The sequence below is a fragment of the Sardina pilchardus genome, chromosome 22 (genome assembly GCF_963854185.1).
Source record: "Sardina pilchardus chromosome 22, fSarPil1.1, whole genome shotgun sequence".
Lineage (NCBI taxonomy): Eukaryota > Metazoa > Chordata > Actinopteri > Clupeiformes > Clupeidae > Sardina > Sardina pilchardus.
Window position 1 is genome coordinate 3,025,014 of NC_085015.1, and position 10,000 is coordinate 3,035,013.

Sequence of the window (10,000 nt, forward strand, 5' to 3'; positions counted from 1 at the left end):
ACACGAGTGAGGAGGAGCAGCTCTCCAGCTGTTTCCTGTCCAGCTCACTAGTCAGTTGCAATTAGCCCACTCCACTCTGTGATCACACACACACACACACACACACACACACACACACACACACACACACACACACACACACACACACACACACACACACACACACACACACACACACACACACACACACACACACACACACACACACACACACACACACACACACACACACACACACACACACACACACACACACACACACACAGTATCCGCTGATGTTAAGCAGAAACATCCATCGTATGAGCGCAATGTCCACCCACAGCACACTCACACACACACACACTCTCTGCCCAGTCAGTAGGCCAATTAAGTAATTAATCAATTACTCTGGAGGTTCTAACGACGAGCACCGGACAGTTGGTGAGACACAGAGTCCCTTGTCACCTCTGGTTACCATGGAGACAGGATGAGGCCTTCCTACGTCTCTCTGTCTAACCACAACAGACAGGGGACATCTCTGCAGGGTGTGTGTGTGTGTGTGTGTGTGTGTGTGTGTGTGTGTGTGTGTGTGTGTGTGTGTGTGTGTGTGTGTGTGTGTGTGTGTGGTGTCCATGGTAGTCACAGGACTGCAAAGTATGACTTGTTACGGGCCAGACTCCTCTGGTCAGGGTTAACCAGGTGAGCAGGCGGGCCTGTCCAGGTAAGCGGTGGCTGCCGCTAACTGCGGGCGCGTCCCAAAGCGAAGGCTGCTTCCTTCTGCTGTCTAACGAGCACGTCCCTCAGCAGGCATCAAGGTACGTGCTATGAACTTAAGCCGTGTCTCAAACTCAAACACCGCTAGTGTGCACTGAAGGCTTACTTGCATTGAGTCTACTTTTCCATGCTCCCAATAGCTGCACGATCTTCTTAAACTAAGTTCAACTAAATTGAAGTGCGCAAGTAGGCTGTTTGAGACACAGCCTTAGTTTCAGACGGCCTAGCAAGATAAAAGGCCTAGCATCTTCTGCCAGGAGAGGTTCTGCAGACCGTTTTTTTTCTTTATATATATATATATTTTTTTTTTGTTCCAGATAGCAGCTGGGAGCGTTTAAACCACAGGTCTTTGTTACCCATTGTGATTGGTCAACTGTCGATTCTATTCGCAAGAAGTTTACTTTAAATACACAGCTCTGAGCTGCAGAAAATAGACGGCTCTAATCGCGCTTTAAAAGAAGCTGCGGACTATTTTGAAAACAGAGTCTTACTCCATAAGATTATAATATTATAATATTATATACATATATAGTACATATTATATATGATCTAATATACTCCTTAAGTTTTGCACTGATTTGCATAACGCTAGAGACAATCCGTTTGCGCACCAGAGAGGTTTTGGTCACCAAAGTGAAAGCAAACAAACGGACGGAACTGCAAACGCACTAAATGAGCTTGCATTCGTGTAGCTCAGCGGTGAGACGCTCACTTTCGCTTCCATAGCATCGTGAAGAGTCTGCTTTTTATCTGAAGGCGGAAATGAAAGTGGAGACCCTTTTGCCTTTACTGCACCTCTCCCACCTCCGTCTACATCTTAATTACAACGTGCTGTCCGTCGTGCGCTCACATGAGACTGAAAGCAACATTGTATGTAACGTTACGCGAACAACACAAAAGACTGGACACGTTCAACGATGCGCAAGTTCAAGTGCAAGTTGCAAAATGACGGAGAATGTCCGATCTGCCCGTTTACAGTGCCGGCGTGTTCGCACATATCCGGTACAAATCGGATTTATTTCCACGTATGAATGAGACCTGAATCCAATGTGAACATCTCAGAGTCCATGTGCTTTTCCTATTCACACGTCCATGTTGCACATCGCAATTGTGCCACTTGAGCAAACAATCGAAATTGGTTCACATTCAACGGTGTACAGGTGGCCTTAGAAGGCAGCATTTAATTGGACATGTAAAGGTGGCCTTAGAAGGCAGCATGTAACTGATGTGTAAAGGTGGCCTTAGAAGGCAGCATGTAACTGATGTGTAAAGGTGGCCTTAGAAGGCAGCATGTAACTGACGTGTAAAGGTGGCCTTAGAAGGCAGCATTTAATTGGACATGTAAAGGTGGCCTTAGAAGGCAGCATGTAACTGATGTGTAAAGGTGGCCTTAGAAGGCAGCATTTAACTGATGTGTAAAGGTGGCCTTAGAAGGCAGCATTTAACTGACTGTGTAAAAGTAGCCTTCGAAGGCAGGATTTCAAAGAAATACTTGAATCGGACATGCCCTGATGTCACTGAATTAGAGAGCAGGATTTTTAGTTTCAGACACAGTCCCTCTCTGTGTGTGTGTGTGTGTGTGCGCACGCTTGTGTGTGTGCGTGTGTATGCGAGTGTGTGTGTGTGTGTGTGTGTGTGTGTGTGTCAGTGATTTCAGCACCTATGCAGATAACTGTTGCAGCAGTTTCTGTGGTTTCCTCCAAGTGTGTGTGCTTGTGTGTGTGTGTGTGTGTGTGTGTGTGCGTGCGCGTGCGTGCGCACGTTTGAAAGATGCTGCGTTGTGGTAGCCATGTCTGTGACAGACTTCTGGAGTTCCTCTTCCTTATAAGGTCTGCCTTGCATGCAGTCGTATCGGTGTGTGTGTGTGTGTGTGCTGTTGGTGTGTGTGTGGCGGCTACTGCAAATCATCTGTGACTCCCTCATGGGTTCCTTAGCGTGAGCCACACACACACACACACACACACACACACACACACACACACACACACCTTGGAAGCTAAGTTAACAAGCGATTAAGGAACTGATGCTACTAACCTTGTTTGACATATTTACTCTTCAACACACACAAAACCTCTGGCAGTAGCAGTGACTGGATGGATGGATACAACCCCCCCCCCCCCCACACACACATACACACACCTTCTCCATCAACTTCACACACAGAAGTCTTGGATCTTTAGCCATTAAAACTCTGATACCAGTAATCCTGTTTGACATACTGATTTTAGGTTAAACACAAACACACACACACACACACACCAGCAGTGCACGCACACACACACACACAAACACACACACACACCAGCAGTGCACGCACACACACACACACACACACACACACCAGCAGTGCACGCACGCACACACACTAACAGTGCACGCACACTTAAACGCCTGGGCTCTGTGTATGCATGTTTGGAGCAGTGTGTGTGTCAGCTCTTCTGTCTCTGTGTGTGTGTGAGTGTGTGTGTTTATCACAGTGCAAGCATTCCAAAAACACACTCCATCACTGGCTGCTGGAGCAGTGTGAACACACACACTGTCTAGATCTCATGCATGGTACACGTGTGTGTGTGTCTGTGTGTGTGTGTGTACGTACATGTGTCAAACACACTTTTGCTTTGAAGAAACACATTCTATAACATCATGCAAAACCTGGCATCTATTCTGGCTGTGGATGGGTGCGGGCACACACACACACGCACGCACGCACGCACGCACGCACGCACGCACGCACGCACGCACGCACGCGCGCGCGCGCGCGCGCGCACGCACACGCACACGCACGCACACACACACACACACACACACGCACACACACACACACACACTTTCTGAGGAGCCGGCTATATAATGGGGCCTGAAACAGGTCTGCCCAACATGCAGACCATCTGCAGAGTTTATGAGTGCAGTTGGAGAGAATGACGCTTGTGGTATTCCACTAAACAGAAGACCGTGTGTGCGTGTGTGTGTGTGTGTGTGTGTGTGTGTGTTACAAGAGTCTTGTAACTACAGCTTATGTGCATTGGCACACCAATCAAGTATGTTGCATGATGCAAACTATTTACAACTCTCTCTCTTCTGTGTGGCGTGTGTGTGTGTGTGTGTGTGTGTGTGTGTCTCATCTCCTCCACTCAATTATGGAAAGAGACCAAACTGGGGACCATAACTTCAAGCACATGTGGCACTGATCTCACACACACACACACACACACACACAGAGTACGAGTTGGTGTGAGAGGGAGGTGATGGAGGGGAGAGTTGTTAAATGCTGAAGCCTGCTGCCATTGAACACAGATGCTGTTTGCATAACAAAGCTCTTGAGCCAGGGAGATACATAACTGAAACTCTATCCCCTACACACACACACACACACTTCTCCACTGCTGCTACAAGCTCTTTTGGAGCCCTCCTGATAAGCCTAGCAACAAACAAACGACAGACACACACACACACACAAATATACACTGTGTATATATATATATAGATATGGTCACATGACTTTGACAGCCACATTTCAAATTGTGCGATGACCTCATAGAACACCATTCCTACAAGAAGAGCCAATCAGAGCTCAGTGAGCCACTTCCTGCTCTGCAGAGGGCCATATCCTGTAGAATTCCATGATGTCACCCAGCTAGGGCCTATGTTCTAGAACCCTGCTCACTGATATCAAGAACCTTTCACTTCAGAGCAGTCGCCAGCCGCATAGCGTTCCAGAACCTTCCAAGGAACCTTTCACCTCAGAGCAGCTGCGGAACGTTCCAGAACCTTTCACCTCAGAGCAGCCGCGTAGCGTTCCAGAACCTTCCACTTCAGAGCAGCCGTGGAGCGTTCCAGAACCTTTCACCTCAGAGCAGCCACTGAGCGTTCCAGAACCTTCCACTTGGGCATACATGGGCACTGATTAAATGAAGTTGGGCTACTCAAGCCAACAGTAAAGCTGATACCCAGATATGCACCAATTCTCTGTGGAAATATGTCCATGAACGTATTTTGGCCAGTCAAATTAAAACTGCTACATAAAATTCCATGCCCCATTCATTCCCCCCCCAAAATTATACAGTTCCTTGACTTTCCATGTCTGGAATAGACTTTCCAAAATTCCAAGAGAAGATACTCCAGAAGTTCCATGACCCGTAGGAACCCTGACAGTATGTGTGTTCATTTATGTGTGTGTGTGTGTGTGTGTGTGTGTGTGTGTGTGTGTGTGTGTGTGTGTGTGTGTGTGTGTGTGTGTGTGTGTGTGGTCACCTGAGCCCCTTCTGTTAGCCGAGCCAGCTCCAAAGCAGCTGTACAATCACTACACTGTACAGGATCACACACACACACACACACACACACACCAGCCTGGACATAATGACCAGCTCAAACTCCACTACCTGTGGCATGCACGTGTGTGTGTGTGTGTGTGTGTCCTAACTAGTGGCCCTCTGAGTGGTAAGGAGTGCAATGTCCCATCCTGTGTTATAGTAGAGGGGGAATGTGTGTTCCTCCAACACACACAACACACCACACACACACACTTGAGTGCAGATGATTCCCTCTGGTCTGGTCAAATACGTGGTTAGGGCTGAGAACACAACCATAGAACAGGCCAGTAGGAACAGTCCACACACACACACACACACACACACACACACACACACGTCGTAGGAAAAGTCAATGAACACGGCGTGCTTGCTATGCCCTCACACACACGAGTCGTAGGAATGCTATGCCCCCCCCCCCCCCCTACACACACACACACACACACACACAGGCCAGCAGAGGTGACCGGCTGGGGTGTGTCCCTATTTACAAAGGGATCTCCAGATGATGATGACCAATGCTGTGAGTGCTGCTAGGCACACACACTGTGCCAGCCTAGCCATGCCAATGTAAACACACACACACAGTCTGGTATCGGCGAGAAATCTCAGTCTGGCAAACAGCAGAGTGAGTGAATGAATGGGTCGGAGTCTACAGCAGTGGGCTGGGGCGGGAACACACACACACACACACACTGGGTAGACTCTTATCTACCACTGCAACACACACACACACACATTGACACAAACAAATTGTCTGGTAACTGAACTAAAAAAGATCAGAGTAATAAATCTGATGAAGAATCAGGGAGTGTGTAGTTTAACGCCTCCCCTAACATAAACCACTCTGGGGAGACAGAGACGGACACACACACACACACACACACATACAGAGCCAACATCATGGGAATTTACCCTGGTCTGTTTTCACTTGGCAATAAACAGCTACCTGGGAGGCTTATAAGCACAGCCTGAGAGTGAGTGTGTGTGTGTGTGTGTGTGTGTGTGTGTGTGTGTGTGTGTGTGTGTGTGTGTGTGTGTGTGTGTGTGTGTGTGTGTGTGTGTGTGTGTGTGTGTGTGTGTGTGTGTGTGTGTGTGTGTGTGTGTGTGTGTGTGTGTGTGTGTGCACATAATATCACTGAGGACATGTTTCCATGAGTTTGTTTGTATCCGACACACTTTTGTTACGATTTCAAGTCGTAATGATGGGTTTTAACGCAGGTTTCTAACTCTGCGCGGCCATTGATTATTTGGCCTCGCAAGTAACATCTGCAGGACTTGACAAAGGGTGAAAGGTCGTGAGATTTGCGTATCCATGGCAATAATGGGAAGAGACATGGAATGATGGCCTGTGTACACATGTGTGTGAGCACACACACACCATCTCCTACTTTTTCTTTGCTTTTCTCAGATTCTCTGTTACACACACTACTGTTTAGACACCGGCCTCAGTTTCCACCTCACATTACACACACACACGGAAAGATCTGAGTTTACACTAGAGTGTGTGTGTGTGTGTGTGTGTGTGTGTGTGTGTGTGTGTGTGTATGTGCAGGGCTGCAAACACGTGTGGTGAAAGAGAGAGGGAGAGAGAGAAGGATAGAAAACCAGTAAAAAAAGCGAGAGTCGATCAATTTGCATCCCCGTGTGTGTGTGTGTGTGTGTGTGTGTGTGAGCTGCAGCTCATCCCTGCTTATGGAGGGAAACCCCTGTCCCAGCAGTGCAGCCTGGAGGTGGCCTAACTCCAGATTACACCTGTTCCTTAGCAACAAGCCAGATGGAGCAGATTACCTGCCCGGGATTAGATTAGATTACACTGATTAGGACCCAACGAGCCGCTCCCAACACACACACACACACACACACACACACACACACACACACACACACACACGAGGACGGCGTGCGCCACCCTATGCCACCCCACACGTCCGGTGTACACTGGCGCAGTCATGAGTCCATGCCACACACATCAGCACCGATGTTGTGTTCTCATTTTTCTTTTCTTTTTTTTCCTTAGTCAGGGTGGGATCTGGAAAGGACAGCGGGGGCGGGAATGGAACCCGGGTCGCCGGCGTACAGTGCAGGTGTTTGCACCAAAGCTTTTAACCGACAAACACTGGGTGACCCCCGGTGACCCCCTGTGACCCCCCGTGAGCTGAGCTGGCACAACCCTGCAGGGTCACACCACTCAAATCAGGTTAGGACACAGCCTCGTTAGGACACAGCCTCATTAGGACACAGCCTCGTCAGGATACCAGGCTCGTCAGGACACCAGGCTCGTCAGGACACCAGGCTCGTCAGGGCACCAGCCTCATCAGGGCACCAGCCTCGTCAGGGCAACAGCCTCGTCAGGGCAACAGCCTCGTCAGGGCAACAGCCTCGTTAGGATACGGCCTCGTTAGGATACAGCCTCGTTAGGACACGGCCTCGTCAGGGCACCAGCCTCGTCAGGGCAACAGCCTCGTTAGGATACGGCCTCGTTAGGATACAGCCTCGTCAGGGCACAGCCTCGTCAGGGCAACAGCCTCGTTAGGGGCACCAGCCTCGTTAGGGCACGAGGAGTGAGCGCGGGCTGAACTTGAACTCCGACTCAACTCAGAAGTCAAGAGCTGGAACCAGACAGCCAAGTCCATCGTTGCCATTTCAAACAACGCAAACGAACTTCACATATTTGACTTGATTGAGCCAAAACTGAGCTGAATTCAAAGGCAAAACGGCAGGATTTATGGCAGAATATTAAAACCCTGACACATTGATTTGAAGATTGCGAGAGTTATTTATGATATCTGTGCTTAAAAGTAGGACATTATGCACTCCCGACACACAGTGTTCCATACACACGAGTCACAACGGCAGCGACCTGGACACACACACACACACACACACACACACAGATCTGGGCATGGCTGATGTTTGCATTTCGAATGAGCGGAACAATTCCGAATGTGGAACAGTTCTGCTGCATGAGACTCCAGAGGAGAAGGAACCGAAAGAAACTTTCCAGCGCGCGCACACACACACACACACACACACACATTCACACAGTCCATCACCTCCTCTGAGTCCCCTGTTCCTCTTTCTTTCTCACTCTCTTCCCTTTTCCTGTCCTGAACAAACAACCCTTGGGTGTCTCTCTCACATTCCCTCACACACACATAAACACACACACACACACACACACACACACACACACACACACACACACACACACACACTTCAACCAAGTCCTCCGTCCAGCCCAACACGACAGCTACATTCTCAACCAAAATCTCAGTCTCGCAGATCACTAAACTCTCAACTATCTGACTGATGCACTCTGCTGTAGTGGGGACTAAACGGTTGACACTTGAGCGTAGAGCGGTGGGACAGAGCGAGCGTTCTCTTGGTCCTGCTCTAATTGGACGGGCTGTTGCTAAGTGGCAGCCAGAGTGTTCTAGAACACAGAGCCAAACAGATACAGAGCCGCCAGAACTCCAACGGTCAACAGACATCAGGCTCACACACACACACACACACACACACCAGAGAGGCAAAAACATCAGGCTCACACACACACACACACACACACACACCAGAGAGGCAAAAACATCAGGCTAACACACACACCAGAGAGGCAAAAACATCAGGCTATCTCCATAGCGCACGCACACACACACACACACACACACACCAGAGGCAAAACATCAGCTATCTCCATAGCAAATCGAATAAAACGCTGTGATCTAATTTGCTCTGGTGCCAAAATCGCACTGACAGAACCCATGCTCAGACACTGATGGGGTTCCTGAGAGAGAGAGAGAGAGAGAGAGAGAGAGAGAGAGAGAGAGAGAGAGAGAGAGAGAGAGAGAGAGAGAGAGAGAGAGAGAGAGAGAGAGAGAGAGAGAGATCCTCAGAGTACCAGGGGTGTGGAAAGTGAAAGTGAAGAAGTGAAGACAGGACTGAAAGCAACTACTCTACTCTACTCTACTCTACTCTACTCTACTCTACTCTACTCTACTCTACTCTACTCTACTCTACTCTACTCTACTCTACTCTACTCTACTCTACTCTACTCTACTCTGCTCTGCTCTGCTCTGCTCTGCTCTGCTCTGCTCTGCTCTGCTCTGCTCTGCTCTGCTCTGCTCTGCTCTGCTCTGCTCTGCTCTGCTCTGCTCTGCTCTGCTCTGCTCTACTCTACTCTACTCTACTCTACTCGCCGCTTTCCCCTTCTGTGAGGCTCACTCAGCAACAGGGCTGCTGCAACAACGTTAACTCGGAGTATGCACTCACACACACACACACACGTAACTGCACTCATACAGAGTAAAATAGGAGATGATCACACACTCAAACACACACATAACTGCACTGACTGGGCCAAGAGGCAAACAATCGCTCACCACACCCAAACGAGCTAAATCACACACACACACATTTGCAGTCTTGCGTAAAACAATGTCCAGCCATCACGTGGTGGCCTACTGGGGCTTTCCACACACATCCCCAAGCACTAACCAGCAGAGAGAAGCACAACTGCTGAGTGAAGTGTGTGTGTGTGTGTGTGTGTGTGTGTGTGTGTGTGTGTGTGTGTAGTCCTGCAGAGAGACCAAGTTGAGAGTGCAGGGGAGTCATAACCAATGGCAACGTTTTCATTTGCAGATTTTCGTTTGCCAGGCGTTCACTGGGGCATTTTCTAGACTAGATCTGTAGAATGAGGTTCACCAGGGCATTTTCTAGACTAGATCCGTAGAATGAGGTTCACTGGGGCATTTTCTAGACTAGATCTGTAGAATGAGCTTCACTTGGGCATTTTCTAGACTAGATCCGTAGAATGAGGCATTTTATAGACTAGATCAGAGCTGCATTTAAAATGGCAAATGCCAACGTTTTCTAACAGACTTTTACTTTCCCAATTTGAGTGAGGGAGTGAGAGAGTGAGGGGGTGAGAGAGAGAAGGA

At 48.8% G+C, this 10,000-nt stretch overlaps 1 protein-coding gene across 1 annotated transcript in view; it reads right to left on the reverse strand.

Annotated features, from left to right (window-relative positions):
* The window catches only part of arhgdia (Rho GDP dissociation inhibitor (GDI) alpha), a 28,685-nt gene that overhangs the window by 9,190 nt on the left and 9,495 nt on the right, over window positions 1-10,000 (reverse strand). The window lies entirely within an intron of this gene.